Raw genomic sequence first — 23,704 nt, forward strand, 5'->3', positions numbered from 1 at the left:
AGCATTATTATTAGAGCTCCCAGTTTGAGGCATGAAGTGGAAGAAGGTGAAGCTGGGCTTGTAGGTAGAGCACAGATCCGTTAGAGCCCCTCATCCAAGAAAAAAACAGAGATTTTTAATTTCAGCCTGTATCAGAAGCTCCCAAAGTGCAAAATCACAGTATGAAGATATTGATCTTTTCAGTCTTAAGGTGATAGGCTAGGAATCAGTGACTCCTGAGAACAAGGACTGGTTCCCTAAGGCTATGAGTAACTGTATAGTCTCATGTGGCACATAAATACAATGTTCTTAGTGTTTTGTAATGTATAAAAAAGTTGGGAACTGCTGAGTATGAAGGAGATTCACTGTGAAAATAATGTTGAGCTGAAAGTTATTGGACATTTTCTGTCTCTTGATTGATATATATTTTACTGTATCATTAAGTAATGACTATATTTTATATATTACTTATTTTACTTTAAAAAAATTTTTTTAAAGATTTATTTATTATTTATTTATTTATTTGTCAGAGAGAGACACAGCGAGAGAGGGAACACAAGCAGGGGGAGGGGCATAGGGAGAAGCAGGCTTCCCGTGGAGCAGGGAGCCCAATGCAGGACACCATCCCAGGACGCTGGGATCATGACCTGAGCGAAGGCAGACGCTTAACCGATTGAGCCACCCAGATGTCCCTATAGTACTTACTTTACTTAAATCAATATATGGAAATGTAATGGCTATTCTTTTGGGTGGGATTTCTCTTCTTTTCAGCTGCCTCTAAATTTTATCTATTACAATGTCATCACACAAAAACAAAGGAGAGATTTTAAAATAAAAAAAATATAATGGAGATTTTCACTTCTTAAGCAATACATGTTTCCTTGTACTTCAGTCATTTTCTTGTAATCATATTTTCACTATGGTTTTAATTTCAGCGTACAATGTTTTTTTTAAAAGAAACCTATGTTTTAAATTTTGATGTAATTTTAGAATCACATACAGTTGTAAGAAATAATCTTATAAGAGGGATCTCATGTACACTTCACAATGTTTTCCCTCAATGGTAACATACTGCAAGAACTGTAGTATAATATCATAATCAAGATATTGACATTGATACAATTCACTAGTGTTATTCAGATTTCTACAGTTTTACTTGCACTCATATGTGTGTGTACATGTATGTGGATTTAGCTCTATTCAATTTTATCACCTGTGCAGGTCCATGTATCCACCACCATAGCAAGATACTGAACACCATTAAGATCCCTTGGGTTGAATCACAGATCTGTACTTCTGAAACAAATAACGCAACATATTTTAAGAAAAAAGAAAAAGAAGAAGATAGCAGGAGAGGAAGAATGAAGGGGAGTAAGTCAGAGGGGGAGACGAACCATGAGAGAAGATGGACTCTGAAAAACAAACTGAGGGTTCTAGAGGGGAGGAGGGTAGGGGGATGGGTTAGCCTGGTGATGGGTATTAAAGAGGGCACATTCTGCATGGAGCACTGGGTGTTATGAACAAACAATGAATCATGGAACACTACATCAAAAACTAATGATGTAATGTATGGTGATTAACATAACAATAAAAAAATTTAAAAAAAGATCCCTTGGGTTTTCCATTTAGAACCACACTCATTTCCCTCCCACACCTCTGCCTTCCCCAGCCACCACCAATCCTAGTTGGTACCTCTGAGAATCACTAATCTTTCCTCTATTTCTCATATTATGTCATTTCAAAAATGCTATATAAATAAAAATTATATGCTATGTATCCATTTGGGATGGCTTTTCCACTCAGCATAATTTCCTGCTGATTTGTCCAAGTTTTTGCATGTATTAAGTTTGTTAATTTCTATTGCAGAGTAGTATTTCATGATACAGATGGACCACAGTTTGTTAAAGCTTCCCCAGTTGAAGAACATCTGTGCTGATCTAGATTTTTGCTATTACAATTAAAGTGCTAAGTGAAAATCCATGTACAAATTATTGTATGAGTATAACTTTTCATTTCTCTGGAATAAATGCCTGTAGAGTGCAATTGCAGGGCTATATGTTAGTTTCATGTTAGTTTCTAAAGAAACTGCAAAAATGTTTCCAAAGTGACTGTACCATTATAATTCCTACCAGCAATGTATGAATGATCCAGTTTCATGACATCCTCACCAGTGTTTAGTGTTATCACTATTTTTAAGTATAGCTAGGTACTGATAGGTACTGATAGGTACTTAGTGATATCTCATTGTTTTTCATTTCGGTTCAGTTTGGGTTTTGGTTTTTTGCTTGTTTGTGAGGAATTAAGGGTTTGAAGCCGGAATGGCCCTCAATTGGGTAAGTTACTTTGCTTATTGGATCCTCAATTTTTCCATCTGTAAGCATTAGAAAAAGAAAGCAAAATATAGAACATTTCACAAATTTGTGTATCTTCCTTGTGCAGAAGCCATGCTAATCTCCTCTGTATCATTCCAATTTTACTATATATGCTGCCAAAGCAAGAACTTTCATTGTAGTTTAAATTTGCATTTCCCTAACAGCTAATGATGTGGAATAACTTTTCATTTATTTATACAACAATCTGTATATCCTCTAAAGTGAAATGTTGTTCATCTCTTTTTCTTCTTTTCTAATTGGATTGTCTCTGTTTTAAGTCTTCTTTGATTTCTTTCTATGGCTTTTGTAGTAAGTTTCTGTGTATTGATCCTAAACAATGTTTTATTTGATTTTATTTGCATTGGTTGTTAATGGTATTCTGTGTTTAATTTTGGTGTCCTCGGGCTCATTGTTATGTAGTAATGCGATTGATTTTTGTGTGTTGATCTTGTATTCTGCAATCTTGCCAAACTCACATATTAATTCTAGGAACTTTTTTATAGATGTCTTGGGTTTTCTACAAAGATAATCATGCCATCTGCAAATAAAGGAATTTTTATTTTATTTTTTTGTTTGATCTATATGCCTTTTGTTTCCTTTTCTTTCCTTATTGCACTGGCTAGAACTTTCAGTACCATATTGAATGAGTGATGAGAATGAGTATTTTTGCATGGTTTGAATTCTTAGGGGGAAGTGTTCACTATTAAGTATGATGTTAGCTGTATAGTTATCGTATTTTTTTAAATCAGATTGAGATAATTCCTTCTATTCTTACCTTGCTGAGAGTTTCTACTATGAATTGGTATTGGATTTTATCAAATGCTTTTTCTGTGGCAGTTGATATGATCATATGATCTTCTAGCCTGTTGATATGGTGGATTGCTCTGATTGAATTTCAAATGTTGAACCAGGTTTGCGTACCTGGAATAAAACTCATTTGGTCATGCTATCTAGTTCTTTTTAATACATTGTGGGATTCAGTGTACTAATATTTTGTCAATAATGTTTGTTTTTAAGTTCATGGCAGATATTGACCTGCAGTTTCTTTCTTTCTTTCTTTCTTTCTTTCTTTCTTTCTTTCTTTCTTTCTTTCTTTCTTTCTTTCTTTCTTTCTTTCTTTCTTTCTTTCTTTCTTCTTCTTTCTTCCTTCCTGCCTTCGTTCCTTCCTTCCTTCCTTCCTTCCTTCCTTCCTTCTTTCTTTCTTTCTTTCTTTCTTTCTTTCTTTCTTTCTTTCTTTCTTTCTTTCTTTCTTTCTTTCTTTCTTTCTTTCTTTCTTCTTTTGAATTATCTTTGTACTAGTCAGTATCAGGGTATGCTGCCCTCATAAAATGAATTTGCAAGTATTTCTTCCCCTTTCATTGTCTAGAAGAGGTTGTATAAAGTCATGAATTCCTCCGTAAGTAATTTGATAGAATTCTCCAGTGAAACCAGCTGGGCCTAGAGATTTCTTTTTCAGGAGATTATGAATTAAAAGTTCAATTCCTTTAATGGTTATAGGACTATTCAAATTACAGTTTCATATTAGGTAAATTTAGTTTATGTTTTTTGAGGAATTGGTCTCTTTCTTTTTTTTAAGATTTTATTTATTTATTTGAGAGACAGAGAATGGGAGAGAGAGAGAGAGAGAGCACACGACAAGGGGGAGGGTCAAAGGGAGAAGCAGACTCTCTGCTGAGCAGGGAGCCCAATGCAGGACTCAATCCCAGGACTCCAGGATCATGACCTGAGCCGAAGGCAGTCACTTAACTGAGCCACCCAGGCGCCCTGGTCTCTCTCTTTTAAGTTGTCAAATTTATAAGTAAAAAGGTGTTCATTTCATTTCCTTATTAACCTTTTCAAGGCTGTCAGATCTTTGGTGATATTTTCCACTTCATGCCTGGTATTGGTAATTTGCATCTTCTCTCTTCATTTCTGTCACACTAGCTAGAGGTTTATCAATTGTACTGATTTTTCAAAGAATCATATTTTTGTCTTATTGATTTTCTGTTTTTCTGTTTACATTTTATTGATTTCTGCTTTCATCTTTATTTTATTCTCCTTGCTCTGAATTTATCTTGCTCTTCTATTTCCAGTTTCTTGAGGTAGGATTTTTAATTTGAGATAGCTCCTCTTTTTTGGTGTAAGCATTTATTGTTACAAACTTACCTCTCAACACCACTTTAACTATATCCCTCTTATTTTTATATGTTATATTTTCATTTTCATTCAGTTCTATATATTATGTAACTACTTTAAGACTTCTTTGGCTCATGAATTCTTAGAAGTGTGTTGTTAAATTTCCTAGTGTATGAGATATTTTCTTGCTATCTTTGTTATTAATGTCTAATTTCTTAAAAGCATACAATTTATTATTTAAATTCTTCTAAGTTTGTTGAGGTTTGTGTGATGGCCCAGGATATGATATATCTGGGTAAATATTCCATAGGCACTTGAAAAATGAATGTAGTATATTCTGATGTTTTAAAATGGAGTGTTCAAAAATGGTCTATTAGATTCTGTTGGTTAATGATGTTATCTAGCTCTTGTAAACACTTGTTGATTTTCTGTCTAGCAGTCATATCAGACTGAGAGGGAGGTGTTTATGTCCTCAACTACAATTACAGATTTGTTTGTTTTTCTTTCAACTCTTGTTGGTATTTGCTTAATGTCTTTTGAGGCTCTGCATTTTGGTACTAGTTTAGGATTATTCTGTCTTCTTGGTGGATTTGTCTTTCACATCATGTAGTGTCATTCTTTGTCTCTAATAATTTTCTTTCTCTGAAGTCTACTTTATCTGATATAAATATACCCACTCCTCCTTTTTTAAAATCAATGTTTGTGTGATATATCTCTTTTCGTCCTTTTACTTTCAACCTAACTATGTTATTCAATTTGATGTGTTTTTTTTAAACAATATATAGTTGGATTGTGTTTCTTTTTCTACATCCTTCTAATCTCTGCTTTTTGATTGTTATATTTAGATCATTTACATTTATGGTAATTATTCATATGTTAGTGCATATAATATGGCCATTATTATATGTAAGCTTGTTGTTTATTATTTGCTGTTTATTCCATTTCTCATTTCCTATTTTTATTTTCTTTTGCCTTCCTGTGGATAACAAATATTTTTAAAAATTCCATCTTGATTTATTTATAGTGTTTTTGAGTATGCCTGTTTATATTGCTTTTTTAGTGTTTGCTCTGGGTATTGGAATATACATATGTCTTGTCATAGTTACTCTTATATTTTACCACTTCAAGTAAAATATTCAAATTTAACTTCCATTTAGATCCTTCTATTTTCCCTACTTTTAAACATCATTTTCTTGCGTATTAGGTAGTATTTTAATTTTTGTTTCAATCATCAAATAGGATTCATAAAACTCAAGAAAAGTACAATCAATTGTATGTACCCATATTTCTGCTTTTCTTCTGTTCTTCCTTCCCCCTTGATGCTCAGAGATTCCTTCCTTTATAATTTTCCTTCTGTTTGATGGACTTCCAATAACCAGTTAAGAGTAGATCTGTTAGCAAAGATGCTTTTCCTTTCCCAATATCTGAGAAAGTCTTTATTTCTCTTCATCCTGAAGTATTGTTTCACCAGATGTAGAACTCGGTTGACAGTTCTTTCCTGTCAGCACTTGAAAATGATGTTCCACTTTGTCCCGGGCTCCTTGGTTTGAGACAAAAATTTTACCACCATTTGAGTTGATCTTCCACTCTAGATAATGTATCATTTCCCTCTGACTGATTTCAAGATTTTTTCTTTGTCTTTAGATATTACAAGTTTAATTATGATGTGCTGTAACATGGATGTTTTAGGGTTAATCCTACTTAGGGTTTACTAAGCTTCTTGAATTCATAGGCTTATATCTTTCACCAAATTTGGGACATTTCAGCCATTATTTCTTTAAATGCTCTTTCAGCCCCAATGTCTTGTTTCCTTTTAGGATTACAATGATACAAATGATGAATCTTTTATTATTTCCCCTCAGGTCCCAAAGGCTCCTTTTCTCCTTCTCTTTTTCTGTCATTTCTTTCTTTCTTCTACTCTATTTTCTCCCTGTTGTACAGATTAGGCAAAGTCTGTCGATTGTCTTCAAACTCACTGATTCTGCCCTCTGTTATCTTTACTCTGCTGTTGACCCATCCAGCAAGTTTTCATTTTCATTATTGGATCTTTCAGTTATGTTATTTACATTTGGATCTTTTTATTACTTCTAGTTCTTTGCTGAGATTTTCTATTTTTTTGTTTGTTTGTTTCAAGAATATTTGTAATGGCTTCTAGAAGAACTTTTAATATGACTGCATTAAAACCCTTGTCATACAATTCCAACATCTGATTAGTTTGTGTTGGCACTATTTGATTGTCTTTTCTGATTCAAGTTAAAATATTTCTCGTTCTTGCGGTGATGAGTTGTTTTCTACTGTATCCTGGACATTTTGGATATAATGTTAGGGGATTCTAGGTCCTATTTAAACATTTTATTATAGTATGCTATCCTCCTGTTCAGGTTTAGCCTACAGGTCCATGCTATTTTGCTGACTGTGATTCCAAAGGTAGTTTAATTTTCAGAGATTTTATCTTATTAGTTTGGTCTGCTTAGTTTATTTAGTGAGATTGAGACCCCTTGCTGTCCTTTCCTGGTGTGGCAAAAGGAGTTTCCTCTTGCTGGGTCACCTGGTGCATCTAGATGGGGAAAGGGAGCCTATAAGGACCAAAATCACATCCCAGGCCAGGCAGCTTGTTGTGGTAGAATGCCTGACCACTTAGTGTCTCTCAGTATGGGAGGGTAATCTCCATCTCATGAAAAAGGAGAGCACTAACCCTGGTTGTTCCTTACTAGCATGGCTCCAGATCAATTCCCCTTGACAGTGGTGGTGGGCTTACCTGGTTTTGTTGGCAGGATTCTTGTTTGATCCAAGAGAGAATGGGACTAACTGGACCACTTTGTGTTGCTAGTTTGGGCTCTGAGAAATGCTGGCCTCTGTTATTTTCTTCTGTTGGGTAGGGGGTAGTAAGATGCCCAGTCATTGCCCTATCTTGTTTCTCTCCTCCTGAGGTTCCTAACCAGTTTGCCTTCTTTCCCATTTTTATAGTTATCCTTTGGTTTCCTTTTGCCCTTTTTCCAGGGCTTATAGATGTACTAAGCAGGTAAAAGCTGGACAAAATGAGTTTAAAAATCATGCCTTATTTTTCTTTAAAGACATAATTTTGATAGTTGTATAGAGGTAAGGGGATTGTCAGTGAAACTAAAGAACCAATAAATAACTATTGTAATAATCAAGGGTTAAGATGTGGTGAGACGTCCCACTGTAGATAAAAATAATATAACAGTCCAAGAGAAACTTTAATGGTTAAATGAAATGAACTGGTGCCCAATAACCTAATGCTTCACTAATACATATTTAGAATTTTTTTGGAAAAGAAAAGCAAAATGCTTCCCCTTTAACTTTAAAATAATAATAGCAATATAATAATGATGATGGAATAAAATTATTAATAATTAAGATGTTACTTTGTGATCAACATTGTACTAATACCTCAAATGAACACTAATCTAATAGTAATAATTGTATCAGGTGGTTATTTTTAGTAACAGTATTTTAAAATCGAGTCTGCCAAGGTTTACGGAAGTTAAGAAGCTTGCCTGTGGTCACCCAACTAGTAACTAATGAGGCTATGACTTGAAGTCAATTCCTACACTGTGTGGTTACCTGCCTCTGTGTTAAATCAACACATAATTTATGAAATCTAATTTGTTAGTGATTTGAAGCTCAATTTTTAAAACCAGAGAAAGTGTTTACTTACTAATATTTTGATATCTGCTGTTAGGGGTCAAATATATTCAAACTGTTTACGGGCACCTGGGTGGCTCAGGTGGTTAAGTGTCTGCCTTTGGCTCAGGTCATGATCTCAGGGTCCTGGGATTGAGCAAGCATCACCTGCTCAGTGGGGAGTCTGCTTCTCCCTCTCCCTCTGTTGCTCCTCCCCACTTGTGCTCTCTATCTCTCTCTCTCTCAAATAAATAAGTAAAATCTTTAAATAAATAAATAAAAACTGTTTAAATCTATAGGCCTACATTGAAACAAGATTTCCTTTTCTCATAATCTAAAACAAGAACATAATATCCATAAGAAACAATAAATTTGACCATGTTTTTATTATAACTCCTGTCATTGACTCTTGCATAACTAATAAGTGTGTTACTGGCATAAGCAGAAGGGTTTTGTGCCCATTAAGTAGTTATATATACACCAATTTGCTGCCATCCTTGCCCCTGCCCACAAACCAAGGAGGATCAGGAGGGAAAAAAGCACAGTAGTGTAATCACTGAACAACATAGTGCTACACATTGGCAATTACTACTGTTCCCTCCTCTTCAATGTTCTTCAGGCAAAACAGGCTTGCAGATGTAAAGAAATGGCACAAATTTTTCCATTGTGTAAAATTTGGCAAAAATTAGCTCTTCTATGGTGTATGGTATAGCTTGAATTAGTCATTAAACTGCTTTGCTAGAAATAATACATTTCTTATGGTGGTTAATGATGCCTAATGATGTCTCAAAATGAGACTCTGAAATTTCAGTTCCATTTGCATTATTCTGAAAAAATGTTTTTGGAATGTTAATAGTATGTTCCATTATTAGGTCTCAAAATCCATTCCAGTTATTTTCACAGGGGAGGGGATGGATAAAAAATCTTCAAGTAATCTGTCATAATATGACCAAAGAGAAAGCACGGCATTTTTGGGTAGGTGAATCTTTATTAATATGTTTCCAAAATGTTAATTTTTCTAGCTATAAAATAGAGCAAGTGTTAATGACACCATTTATTTTCTTTTAAAATTCCACAAAGGAAAAAAAAAGTCCACAAAGGAGTGTTTGGAAGATATACCAAACAAGTGGTCAGATTAAGCTCTTTTGTATAACTACATCTATAAGGGATCATTTGGTAATCATTACTTTAAATACATTAAGATATCATTTACATTGTTATAATTTATGCAAATAGTTATTTTGGGTATAAAATTTAATCTTATAAGAATTATTTCACTAGCTCATAATGCATCTTAAGTAATTTAAAACATATAACTAGTCTACATTTATCAGAATTATTAGGATTTAAAAGTTAAATTTAAAAATTAAACAGATTTATCAAGGGTTTGGAAGATTTGTTCAAGGTTAGGTTTGTGGTGCAAGTAGAACTGCACTTAATCATATGTTAATTAAATAAAAATACGATAGCAATAACACTTTCCTTCAAGATCTTTCTTTAATCACCAGAGTACCTATTACTCCACCATGCACTAATTTATGATTATGTTTAGTGTTTCTGAAAGAGTAAAACCATTTGTGAGGATTTTTCCATTCAGTAAATCATATAGATGTTTGAGATTCTAAGAATCAGACACCTGAATAATTTTTAAGGCAGCTACTTGTCATCAGCCTAAAGCACATCTTTATTGAGCATTCATAAGGTGCCAGGCATTGTAAGCAGACAAGGAAACAGATAAGAAACTTGTCCTGAGTCTACAATTGGCAAGCACCGGTGCAGAAGGCAATCTTCAGTTTCTTGGGCTCCAACCTCACCAAACCTAGGGATCTTTCTATTTTCCTTAAACTATATACATGTGGTAATCCTATATCTCATTATTTATCTTCACATTTGTTTGTGGGAAAGGCATTTTCATCATTTTTCAGATGGAGAAATAAAGGTACAATGCAATTCAAGAACTTAGGTTGCTAGACAAGTCTTTGTTGAGGCAAAAATATTACAGCATCACAGGGGTAATAATAACCAATAGTCTAAGGACCTGAATGTTCTTATTAACATAAGTCTGTGTCAGCAGAGAAGAGGGGAAAAACAAACAAACAAACAAAACAAAACAAAACAAAAAACAAAAAAACCCTGGAATAGGAAACCAGGCTCTCTCGGTCCTTTGCTGTTCCACCTTAGAGAATAGCTCGTGGTAAGAGCTTGTGACTTCTCTTAAGACTTTGGTTGCCTCATCTATGAAATGAGGATAGTAGATCAGGAGCCCTCATTCATCACCCAACTCCACATGTAAACGATTCTATAACTTCAGAAATACATGCATTGAAAAATGAGACTTCAACCACTGAGAAACACTTTAAGTAAACATACTTATGACCCAACTTTTACTTGGAGAAGGCAGGGTTTTCTTATCCACATTTTTCATTTAAATATTTGGATTTTCAATGCTTGTTGAACGTATGAATATTGATGCATCTTTAGTGGTTATGAAATTTGCACTTATCAAATTATTAGTATTCCATATTCATAATTTAATAAGAAATGCATATAGCTTAAGGAATAAAATGATATTCTTATGTGCTCACACTGTTTAATATCATAATATACAGTTAAAAGATATCAATGATAATGATGAAATTAATAGTGAGAGGATTTATAGTTGTACATAGCAAGCAAAAAATGGGTGAGACTTTGAGCCAAAAGTCAAATAAAATATATATACTGTAGAAACAGCATAATTTTATTTTTAAAATTAGATGTCTAATTTCCAGTTACTAAGTTTTCTGGCTCCATTTTGATGAGAACCAAGAAGCATACAAAAAGGAGCTTAGAGCTCCCAGTCAGGATGAAGTGTTCACGTTGACATAAAAGTGAGTCAATATAAGTTCCAACTATTTTTCAATTTTGTCTTTCCTTTCCTGACTTTTTTGATGCCTTCTTGTTTCAGCATGACTGTTAAATTTATTCTACAAACTTTTTTTTAAACACACAAACAGGAGGATAATGTAGGGAATATACATTGCTCTTTTTGTGAATATTTATCTCATAAGATTTTGTTCAATGGGAATGATATCATATCCCTTATGTGTTAAATGTACCAGGAATGTGAATGAATAATCATACATCAACCTGAAACTGTTAAATCATCTTTCAGTTAAACCACTCCTTATTTTGTGAACTTTTAAAAACAATCTGTGACTCCTTAAGTACCGAGTATGGAATTGCTTCCATGTCCTAAATTCACTACAATTTCTACCCGGAACTTGTTCTATACATGAGAGGAATAGTAAGGACCTAATTTCTGTTTATTTCTTTTTAAATAACAATTTTTGACTAATGGTGGCTAGGTCATTTTGTCTCATAATAGGAAGGTAAATCAAAATGTCACATAGAATGTTTTCTTTTTAAAATGTTTCGTGACATATATTGAAACAACAATTTTTGTGAGCAAATCATGCCATATTGGAATCAGATAACCGGTTATGCTATTCAAATTTTGTTTTACTCATATTAGTTTGTCTTGAGTACATTTTTATTGTGGCACTTCTGTTGCTCAGAAACCTAAATGCCTTGCTCTCTCCTGGCGCATTCAGTGACTAAATCTTTACACTCAGGCTCCTTCATTTCTGGGCCCATCCATTTTCCCAATGGATAACTCCAGGACTGACTTCATCTCCATTCTGGTCTGGCTAGTCTCCTTATACTCATCACTCCTCACCCTACACACATATTTGGACTGTGGACAATTCTCATTACCGTCTTGGATCTTTGGTCCATGCTCTCTTCCTGCTCTTTCTGTGCATAAGTGCGGATTGCTTGTGCTTGCACCACGACCCTCCTGGGAATCTATTTGGACTGTATTTATTCCCATTCCTTTCTCCCTTTTCTCAGTAAGTCATAGGGGTTTTTAATTTGGTGTCTATAAATGCAAAAACATTCAGTTCTATGCATTTTATTCTATTTTACTTATGTAAAACTATTATCTTAGGAATAAAATGGTAAGAGCTCCTAAGGGACTGTTTCTAATCGTCACAGTAATTATGACAAGTAACTGTCTCTCCAACTAGATTGGAAGACTGCAGGAGGTGGCTAGTACCTGTTATTAAACAAAAAATTCTTAGGTAATAAGGATAAACACAGAACAAGACAGTATCTACCTTAGAATCCCTTATGATTCAGTGTTTTATTATTCATGTGACCTTGTGCAAAGAATGTAGGGGGCAGGAGTTTATCAGTTGATAAGAAAGAAGACTGTTAGCCAACACTGAAAAAGGAAATAGTTTGTGTAAAGTTAAAAGGACATGCATGGGTTTTGTGCTTTGTATAGGTGATAATCCTTTAGGAAGAAAGATGTGAATGCAAACGTGTGTGTGTGTGTGTGTGTGTGTGTGTGTGTGTGTGTGTGATGTGTTGTTTTGGAATGTGGTACAAGGAACAATATAGCTTGCTCCACATGTGTTCCATGAACCAGAATCATCATTATCACTTGGGAGCTTGTCAGAAATGAGAAACCTTCAGCCACACTCCAGACCTAATTGAATCAGAATTCTCATTTTAACAGCACTCACAACCCACCCCCACTCCCTGCCCCACCACAACCTGGTGACGCTTAAGCACATTAACATTTGAAAACCTCTCATCCAGAATGCGTGTAGTGTAGGTCATGTGGTCAGTGCTGCAGGTAAGGCTAGATGTGTGACTGGAACAGAATATAAAGACATATTTGCTCTCCTAAGCAATTTGATGAAGCTAGGGACCCAGAAAAAGCCTACCCCCACACAATTTCACATAAAATTTCAGGGACTTTCAAAGACCTCCAAGAGCCCAGAAATGAAGTGCAACTGTTAGTTGTCACATAGGGAAGTGGCAAGATCAGATCTGTGTTACAGAAAAAGAAATGGCAGTGGTTTGAAAGAAGGACAAAATAGAGGCTGACAAAAGTTGGAGGTTATCTCTAGGATCCAGATAAGAGGAGTGTAATTTCCCAACATATATTAACTACCTTCCATATACAAAATCCAGGAAAGAACATGCAGAGTTTAGACACTCAAATTGATGATTGGTTACCTGACTGTCTTTCTGCCCCACTGCTCCCCACCCCCCCAAAATGGGCTCTTCCTTCTAGATTTCCTCTCTGTCTTAATGACACCACTGTCACCTAGTTATTCAAACCAAAATCTAGCTAGCTGCAAGGCAGACATCTACATATTTAATCGAATCCTCTTTTCTTGCTCCAGATTTGAATAGAACACCTTCTCCTGACTCAAATCAAAAATCATCATGGGTTTTTGCCCTGCTCCAGAGATTTGTAGCTTCAGGTGATATCAACCCCTCAGCAGCTGTGTTTACATCACAGACATCAACTATGCTAACGCTACAGCCTGTTCATTCCTGCCTACCCCCCACCCCACCCCCATCCCATGCCCCTCTGCTTGACTCTGTGTTCCAACTCCCCTTCACTCTTGAAGGCTGAAAAGCTGTCATTCCTACTGACAAGCCAGGGGGCTCTGCTTACTCATCTGAAGGATGCAATCACATGATTTTCCTTTTGTTTCCTCCAAAAAATTTCTAACCACTTTTCCTTCTCCTTCTGAAATTTTTGTAGGCAACCTCTTTCCAACCTTTCCTGTGTAGCTACGCAGTCTGATTAAAAAAAAAAAAAGGCCTTAAAAAATATAAGTATAAAGTAACTCCTGAAAGTGACATTAAAGCCAAATCTTGTCATAAGGGCCACTGTCCCCCCAGGCACATTTTCAGCCTGTACTGTGGCTGCAGTTGTGGCTTCCATCTTCCATCTTGACCTTCTCTTTTCTTCTAAATCCAGATGTAGAAATGGTTTTCAATGTCCACTCAATGTTCTTGGGTTCTTGGTCTGTGCCAGAGTCCTTAAATACTTTAAGTGAATTCACTCATGTAGTCCTGACAATAACTCTGACGGGCATAATTACTATCTCCATTTTATAGGGGATACAACTGAAACACAGGGAGGCTTGGTAACTTTTATGACAGCACACACATTTTTAAAATGTGGGAGGCAAGATCTCAATGAAAGCAACATGGTTCCAGAGCCAGGGCCTTAGCCCCACCAGGACTGTCTCTCAGAGGATACAGTCAGCGCTTCACTGGTTACCTGACTGTCTTTCTGCCCCACTGCCCCCCACCCCCCCAAAATGGGCTCTTCCTTCTAGATTTCCTCTCTGTCTTAATGACACCACTGTCACCTAGTTATTCAAACCAAAAAGCACGGAGTCGTCTTCAACTTTCCTTCCCAACCCCTTTCATCTTTACCTCAGCAACATTTACTCAGTCTTTAATAACATTATTAAAATTTATTTTAATATGTTAATCTTTTAATATAAGAATGATCATACAGAGCAAAGAAATAAGTGGAAAGTTTTAGAGTAGGTTTTAATTTTCTATCTTCTTAAGAAAGTTGCTTCATATAAACAGTGAATGAAAAATCTGAGAATAAAACCTCAGGTCGCTAGATGTTCCATATGGGTGGTGTAAGAAAGAACAAATGATGGTCACGTACTATTTCCTGGAGACTTCTTAATGGTAATAAAATATCTCCCAAGGATTTGGCTACTTTGAATGGCAATACTTTCAAGTTCACAAGGTAAAGCAATCGAAGCTCATTCCATTCCTTAGGAATTTATGATGCAGGACAATGTCAAGCACTGAAGATTCACTTTATTTAAAAGAATCAGCAAGTTTCAGTAGATTTTAACATTACAGAAAATACTAAATTAAAGACCATGCTTCTCCTTGGAGTCACAGTTTTCTAAATCACAATGCAGTAGCTGAAAAGCATCTGCAAGTAAGAATAGCGTTGTGAATCCTATTTAAACTTTTAGGTCAGTTTTGCCATAATACATTGTTCACCATATGTCAGGGTATGGGCACATGAAAGGTCTCCAGGGAGTAAAGAATAGTTGGCTGGAAACAGTCTTTTCTAATTTTCTCTTCAAATAATGACTTGGGTCAAAATCATTCTTACTAGGTCACTGGTAAATAATATTTCTGATATGTTTGACACATTACTCTGCATTACATCAAACCAAATTTTGATCTCACTTTGTAACACTTCCGCTATGTGTAATACAATGGCTTTCTCCCAGCAAGCACTCAGCTGCGGCAATTAATGATTCCTAGGACCCGCTTGTCATTTTAGTCTGCTTTAAATTTCCCATGGTTAAAAATTTTTCTCTAGGCCTATACATTGCTCCACAATTTATGAGTGAGTGTGATCAGTTACTTAGTTTCCTTATCTGTAAAATGAGAATACAATAGTACCTACATTACAGGGTTATAATGAAGATAAAATGAGTTAGTAAGTGTAGGCCACTTACTAACTTTAGTTTTACCACTAAAATATGAGGTTAAAAATAAATTTACTTCTCTGAATAGGACAGGAATGCTAATGTAAGGGGAATTATTTAAGTTTTTCCATACTTTAATCCACACATTTCAGGAAAATATGAGCATGTTAAACTACCAGCATGACTAAATCCAATCCTCTTGATGGCCTCAGTAATGTGGGCAATTCTTCTGATACATTTTTTTCCTGTATTTATAGTTTGTTTCCTCTCCCTTCGTATATTGCTTTACATTTGTTCACATCATACTTCTGCCTCTATGATATGCATTAAAAACATGAAGTTTTTTGTTCTCTCAAGCAATTAACTCCAACAAAAATTTTGTAATATGAAAAAGTAATAAGTAATCACTAAATATTGAGAGGCAAAGATACTAAACACCGCCAGGTATAGGCAGATCATTCACCCCCTAGCCTCTGTCCTCAAACAGGAGAAAGAATCACCTTTCCTCTAATTCCATGTTGTTTTCCTCAAGTGGTAGTGTTCTAGATCATACCCAGTCCAGCTTGCTACTCTAATCTCCACCTGGAAGAGAATCAATTCTTCTTGAAGCCCAGAGAGATGACATCACAGGAATAAATTGTATTGGTCTAACATAATTGTTCTCGGTGTAATCTTTTTATTTATGGAGAGGGGAGATAGTTGTCATTAGTGCACTAATCCAAGGTTCCCTCTCTCCACCCTATGTAAAGAGCAGTACCTTGATACACTGCATTAGTGATAGCTATCATATGCCTTACCCCAAATGATACAGCTCTTAAATCACCCTCCTTTTCTCTCTGAAGGGGTTTTATTAAATGAAAACACCATGCTGTTTCTGCAGCTACGGTGGTTTCTAAAAGCCACATCTGATCATGTTGTTTGCATCCTTAAAATCTTTCACTACTTTCCTGCTGCTTCTAGGGTAAGGTCAAATCTCCCTTACATAGTACCACAGCCCTCCCTGGGCTAACATGTGCCCGCCTGGTCCAGCCTCATCCCACCTCTCCCTGACACACATCCTGGACTCTACGGGAGTCATGGTGCTTGCATTGTCCAGAATACAACATGCTTTCTGCATGTTCTTACTATGGTTTTGTTTTGTTTGTTTGCTTGTTTTTATTGTTGGTGGGGTTTTTTGTTTGTGTGTGTGTGTTTGTTTTACCTCCCTAGTCTTTCTGGAGAAACAACATAAATATCACTCCCCTTTATACTTCTAAGTAAGAAAACTTCATTGACATTTCAGGCCAGAGGATACTGTCATGTTTGGCTTGTCACTATTTGTTTCATGTCTCCTTCTTTGACTGGTATGAGCCCTGAAGAGAGGCCCCAGGTTCTTTGTCAGAGTCACTAATAATGGTAAATTATTTTTCTCTACAGATTACTTCAAAGAACAAAAGGGTTTTTGAAAATTTTAGAAATAAACATACTTTTGGATTTTTATCATATTATGAAATAGAGCAAGGATAATAATGAGCAAATCTGGGGAAATGCTAAAATGAATTAAGATATGATCTAAGGACACTAGTTGGCTAATTAACATTTATTGAGCACCTCTTATGTGTCAGGCATTTTACTGGAATCTTTTTTATGAGTCAACTCATACAATAAATAGGGTTGTAAAGAACTTCCAAAATAACAAAGCTTGACCATTAAATAAAAGAGAGAGTAGTTCTAGTCACTAATTTCTCAAGTGAAAAAACTGGACTCTGTTATCTCTGTCCTCACCAGATATTCAAATAAATCTAGAGAGAATATGATTGTTAACATGTAAATCTTGTGTTTAATTTAGCTCCCAGGACTCAAGCCTAATGGTTTAGAACAGTTTGTTGATCGAGATAGAGGCACAGTAGAAACTACCTCAGTGTATACAAATTATGAAATCTTACATTATAATAAATTAAGATATATTATGGTTGGGCTCTAATGGAGGAAATTTAGTATTCTAAATAGTATTATGGATCATGTATTAATAACCATTAATCATTTTAGATTTTGTGTCTTTTTTTTTTTTTTTTTTGAGAGTGAGAGAGAGAATCTTAAGCAGGCTCCACACCCAGTGCAGAGCCTGATGCGGGGCTCAATCTCACAACCCTGAGAACATGACCTGAGCCACAGTCAAAAGTCAAATGCTTAACCGACTGAGCCTCTCAGGTCCCCCAGGTTTTGTGTCTTTTTGTGTGAACATAGTAATGATATAAATAGTGAATTCTCAATCCAAATTTAGCGTTGCCAACTAATATCTAAATCTAAAATGCATGCTAATTAATTAATTCAGGTTAATTATAATCTAAATATAATTGTAAATATAACTTGATGTAAAACAGATATGTATATGTATGTAATCAGACTAATCATTTACATATTATGTATAAATTTTATAAATGTATCTCTGTGTATGTGTAGGCAAAGAATCCACCCAGCGTTCAGCACAGTGTGAGCCACAATACTCATCCCCTAGCAAAATGACTTGTAAGAATTATGAAGTACTATTATTTAGCAGATCAGAAGAATAGCTATCTGTTGAAATTAAATATACTGAGCTATAAGTATAGATTTATGTCTTGAGGTCTAAAAATGAATTTTGTAGTTAGATGTCACCTTAGATTCAGAATCAGGACATGTTTCCAGGTAGAATTCATTTCAAGTCAGTGACATGCATGTGGAAATTGATAAGACCTCATTTGCTCCATTTTTTTTAAAGATTTTATTTATTTATTTGAGAGAGAGAATGAGAGATAGAGAGCACGAGAGGGAAGAGGGTCAGAGGGAGAAGCAGACTCCCTCCTGAGCAGGGAGTCCGATGTGGGACTCGATCCTGGGACTCCAGGATCATGACCTGAGCTGAAGGCAGTCGCTTAACCAACTGAGCCACCCAGGCACCCCTCATTTGCTCCATTTTGACTTGAGTGCTAAATACAATATGTAAATAATTATTTGAATGACCAGTTGTATGAGAAGATAGCAGAATGGCGGTCCTTCAGAGTTCTTGTTTGCATAGTTCTAAATAGTAGTGTTTTTACTTAATAGGTATTAAGCTACTATATACATTGCCATCTTCAAAGCATGTTTCCAGTCCCTTTATTCTACAATAAAAATATATGAAAATTTAGCAAATAATTCTATCTCCAACCCTATAGTAAATATCACACAACAATTAATGTGTGACAACAGACCCTATGGATCAATTGCAATATTAACAAGAAGGAAAAATATTTTTACCTGAAGAAACAAAGATCATTTTTGAAATGAAATATTCTGTTAAATAAAATTTAATTAGATCCTTGCTTTTATGTAGAAAAACACTTGAATTTCGAGCCAAAGATGTGTATAAACTGAAGAATTTTAAATGAATTTACATATACCATCTCAATTTAATTCATCTGACACATATTAATAATCAGTTTATTTTTTTTCCACTCTGGGCACATTCTCTAGAGCTAATGTTAATGAAGATAAGCTGAAAGTAAATTGTGTACAGGTACAGAAATAGAGAATCCTATACTTCATTCATTATTTTGGAATGTATTTCTGCAGACACCAGTAACACAAGACTTTGCCTTTTTAATTTGATTGCCCAAAGACTGTTGGGGGAAGAGCCACACATAGTTGAGCTAGGTCAAAATGTACAATGAAGCTCTGCCAGTATCAAGTTGTCTAGAGCTTCAACGCCTATGCAGACTTATATAACGACGAAAATTGAAGAATCTAATAATTGCATTATTAGTATTCTAAAATGTTCACACAATTTCCACATTTCTACATGGATAAAATGCTGGTATTCTGAGTTCACTTTCGTACTATGTATCCATACATTAAACATGGTTTCCATAGGCTACTGCTGTTGCTCATTCCATCCAAATGTTTGTTCTTCAATCAACTTCAATCAAATCATGTATTTTCATATGGAATTTCCATTCCTCCCCTCTCTGTATATATATCCTCACAGTCATGAAGGTTTCCCTGAAGTCCCAAGATGGATGTAAACTCTTTCCTAATCTTGCAACAAGTATCTGAATATGTACATTGAACTTCTCTTTTTGCACTCACCACATTTTGACTAGCATTAGAAAATATTATGTGTATATCGGCACCTCTGGTACAGGCTGACACTCTCCATGTCCATACAAGTGCCTATTTATACTTGGTTATTTATGCCTCAATTATATTAAAAAATATTGGTGAATATTACAAAGGAGCTGCTGTACTAGTTAATATAGATATTGTGATTGAGTTAAAATTGGATTTTGAAGGAAAATTGATAAATTATATTATTCATTTCAGAAAGGAAGCTGCAAGAATTTCCTTAGGGAAATAAAGCTTTCAGCACTAAATTTTAGAGAAAATCTTAATATGGGCTATCATACACAATTTTGCAATGGACAACCACATTTGTTTTCCAGGAAATGTGGAAGATATGCCGGCCATTGTTCTACAGTAAAAATAGCATGGACTTGGATCTGACTTCTGGCTCTGACATTTCTATACCTCTAGAATAAACATTTAATGCTCTTTTTTATTCGACCTCAGTTTCATTCATTATAAAATGGGGATGCTTACACAAAGAGCTTAGATTTGAATGAGTAATGCATATCAGGCATCTGGCACATGATAAATTTAAGCAAATCTAAATGAACATAAATTCTCTTTTTATAATTTTCAGTAAAACTTGAGGGTATACCACTAAGGTTACCTCAGTGAAGACAATTCTACAATGGACAAACAAATATCTTCAAGGTCTATACCCTTCTGGGGGTTTGGCATAAACCAAAAAGAGAATTTACATCCCTGGAAGAGGGGATGGAAGAAACTTAGAATATCTTTGTTGTTCTGTTAGTAATATTATGCTAAAATCTAGATAGCAGTGTAAGACCTTTTTACTAGTTTCTTAGGGCTGCCTTTATAAAGCAGCACAGGCTGGGTGGCTTAAAAAACAGAAATTTATTTCCTCACAATTCTGGATGCTAGAAATCCTAGATCAGGGTCTCAGCCAGGTTGATTTCTTCTGAAGCGTCTCCTCTTGGCTTATAGATGGCTATGGTCTCCCTGTTTCTTCACATAGTCTTTCTATGCCTGTCAGTGTCTTAATCTCCTCTTCTTATAAGAATACTAGTCATATTGGATTAAAACCCACACCATGTGACCACATTTTACCTTAATTACCTCTTTAAAATCTATTTCCAAGTACAGTCATATTCTGAAATACTGAGGGGGTTAGGACTTCAACGTATAAATTTTCAGGTGTGACACAATTCAACCCATACAAGGTTATATTCACAAATAATTACAGCTGATATTTAATCGTTGCTTACTTTGTGTAAAAAAACACCCCACTGTTCTAAGGATTTATATCATTTAATTCTTACAATGATTTATGAGAAAAATACTAATGTCATTCCTATTATACATATGGGAAGATTGAGGTCCAGAGAGGCAATTAACTTAGCTACTAAATGTAAAAGTCAGGACGTGAACTCAAGCAATCTATTCCCAAGTCTGTGCTCATAACCAGAACAATATGCTGCCTTCTGATTATAGTCTGTGATGTTGGAATCTCCTTTATGGTAGGATCTTGATCCTATAACATCTTGTATATTATTCATTCTTATATTAATTCATCATCCATTCATTCATCAGCAAACATTTAGAGCAAATACCTAACACTTTTTATAGTAGCTACTTAAAATAGATCCCATAAATTAACAAATAATAGGTATATAGCCACATAAGCCTTATGTGATATTACGGTACCTATGTCATACCTCACCCAAACCACACCTTCAGGCATGGATTTCAGAGACAACAAAAAAGCAGGTGGGGACCTACTATTTTCTATCAGACAATAGAAACACTGTAGTAAACAAGATAGATTTGACCTATAATTTCATAGACCTTACAATTCAAGCAACAGGTAAAAAATAACACTAATGTATGGAACAGTTATAACTGCTCTGAAAACAAATAGGAATAGAGCTATGAGAGCTTCTAACAAAGAAATCTAACCTAGACTGCTGGCTCGGAAACATTTGGCCTGATAAAGTGCTGTTTGCGTTGAGATCTACTACAGAAAGAGCAGCGACAAATTTGAGTTCAGGGAGGAAATAGGACTATGGATTTAACATTTTGTGCATATGGATAAGACAGTATCTACAAAGGTCATGTGACCAGTTTAAAACACTTAAAGAAAGCTTATGTGGTTGGGGTACAGAGAGGGAGGGAGAGAATACTGCAAAATGAGTTTGGAGAATTAGGACCTTGTGTGCCATGTTGATTTTTTTTTCCTTTTAAATCTTAGCAGCAGTGGTAGATTTTTGAAGGGTTTCAATGGTGATGACATGATCATATTTGCCCTTTTAAAGATCACTCTGACTGTGGTGTGGACAATAGATGAGGGGAGGGCAGAATGGGTAGAGAAAGCTAGTTAAGGGCTGTTATAATAGTCCAGGGGAGACACTACTGTGGTTTGGAATTTTGATGGCAGTAAAATGGAAAAAAAAAAAAAAAAGGACAGATTCAAGACACAAGAGTAAAAACGGCAGCTTTAGGGACAGGTTAGATATGGGTTTTGTGGAAAAGAGATAACTTAGAGATTCTAATATGTCTGGTTTGCATAATTTCATGGACACTGCTGTCACTGAGTGAGAGAGGACATTCTGGAAAAGGACCAGGTCAGGAAAGTGAATATCATAGATTTGATCTTGGGAACAATGAGTGTGATGTGATTTTAATAGCAGTTTTGTGGACTAGGTAATCAGTCTAAATTAGAGTGGTCTGATCATAGCCTTGGTCCTACTATGCCCTCTGCTTGTTTGATATTACCTGGGAAAGGAGTATAAGGAACTAGTAACAAAAGAAGGGGAGTTAGGATCAAAGTTTGAGGAACTCAGATAGTTAGTGACTGAAATGGGAAAATACATTTGCACAGGAGACTCTGAAGAAAGGGCCAGAAAAAGGATCAAAAAAATCAAGGAGAAAGGGTGTTGTGCACATTAAGATAAAAGAATAGTATAGGAAGTAGAAAAAATTCCTCTGGGCCGGATGTAGCAGGTTGGCTGGTGAGATTAAGATAGAGGTAGGCTCTATCAAATATGTATAGTACAACTCAGGTAAAAATCTCAGTTCATGGTTGTAATCTACCTCCTCAAGAAAATGCAGACGATTAGAATTAGAATCAGAATATAAAGACTGGTTCTGCAATAAAAGTAAATGAGTCACAGATGGCCAACAGAATGTGAAACTATTTCCTAACGTCTATAGCCATTGTTAATGGTACCAACTGTTGTTAGAAAGACAGAATCAGTGAGTCCAAGTAAAGGTCGATATTTAAGAGTCATGTACGAAATAGTCATTGTTTTGGATACATACTTATTGTAGTAGTAAGTGTCCTGGAGTATGAGAAACACAACAAGAAGAATTAAAAGGAGCTGAGTTGGGTGGTGGTAGAAGAGGCTGGCTACTGGCTAATGGGCTGATGTTGGGATGAAGACATCTTTTTGGTGTTCAAACTGTTCAGTTCTCAGTTATTGTTGAAATTCACTCTTTCCTTGTTTTCTGGTCAAATTATTTCTCTATGATCTTCTTAGCCTCTGTTTCTGACTACTAAGCCTCAGAATTTAATACCTACCATTCTGTCAGATATTTCCACCAATATTTCACAGACACCTAAAACAATATATACACCTTAAACCAATCCTCTTGTTTTCTCATTTCCTTTAAATAGCATGCACCAATTTCTTGCCATGAATGCTTGCCCCAGAACTGGCACACTTTACTTTTTCACCCTGTTGAACCAAATATCTACAATTATGAAAATTGCTTTTGAGCAAAAACAAGTATGAAGGTAGGGGAGGTTGGCTGTTTGAAACTTATTAAGAGGATATGTGAATTTTGGTCCTCTTTATCAGCCTGAAACTATAATCAGCCTCCTTACTTTCTTGGTATCTCTTCCTTATTTATGCTGCCCTGTGTACATTTTTATTTTTTATCTCCCTCTTATTATTTATGATCTCTTACCAGCTACCATGCCCCGCATCCCTTCCAAAATGGTCTCCTTATTTGCAGACACAGCCTATAGTATTTGTGGAGCCTAATAAGAAACCTCCGTATCTGTTATCAAAATGGAAAAGAGTCTGCATGTCTGCTCAAGTCAAAGAGTTTAAGGGCATTGGGAATTTTGATCTCTATTATTAGACATACAGATCAAATTTTGTAGAAATTTTCTTCTAGGTCATCAGA

The 23,704-nt window shown here is 35.3% G+C and overlaps 1 non-coding gene across 1 annotated transcript; it reads right to left on the reverse strand.

Moving 5' to 3' along the window:
- Positions 1-2,373: 2,373 nt before the first annotated feature.
- On the reverse strand, positions 2,374-2,476 carry LOC113928114. The gene has a single exon (XR_003521797.1). It is a non-coding gene; the product is annotated as a U6 spliceosomal RNA (small nuclear RNA).
- Between the last annotated feature and the right edge of the window lie 21,228 nt (positions 2,477-23,704).

Source organism: Zalophus californianus, chromosome 7 (assembly GCF_009762305.2).
Source record: "Zalophus californianus isolate mZalCal1 chromosome 7, mZalCal1.pri.v2, whole genome shotgun sequence".
NCBI classification, from domain to species: domain Eukaryota; kingdom Metazoa; phylum Chordata; class Mammalia; order Carnivora; family Otariidae; genus Zalophus; species Zalophus californianus.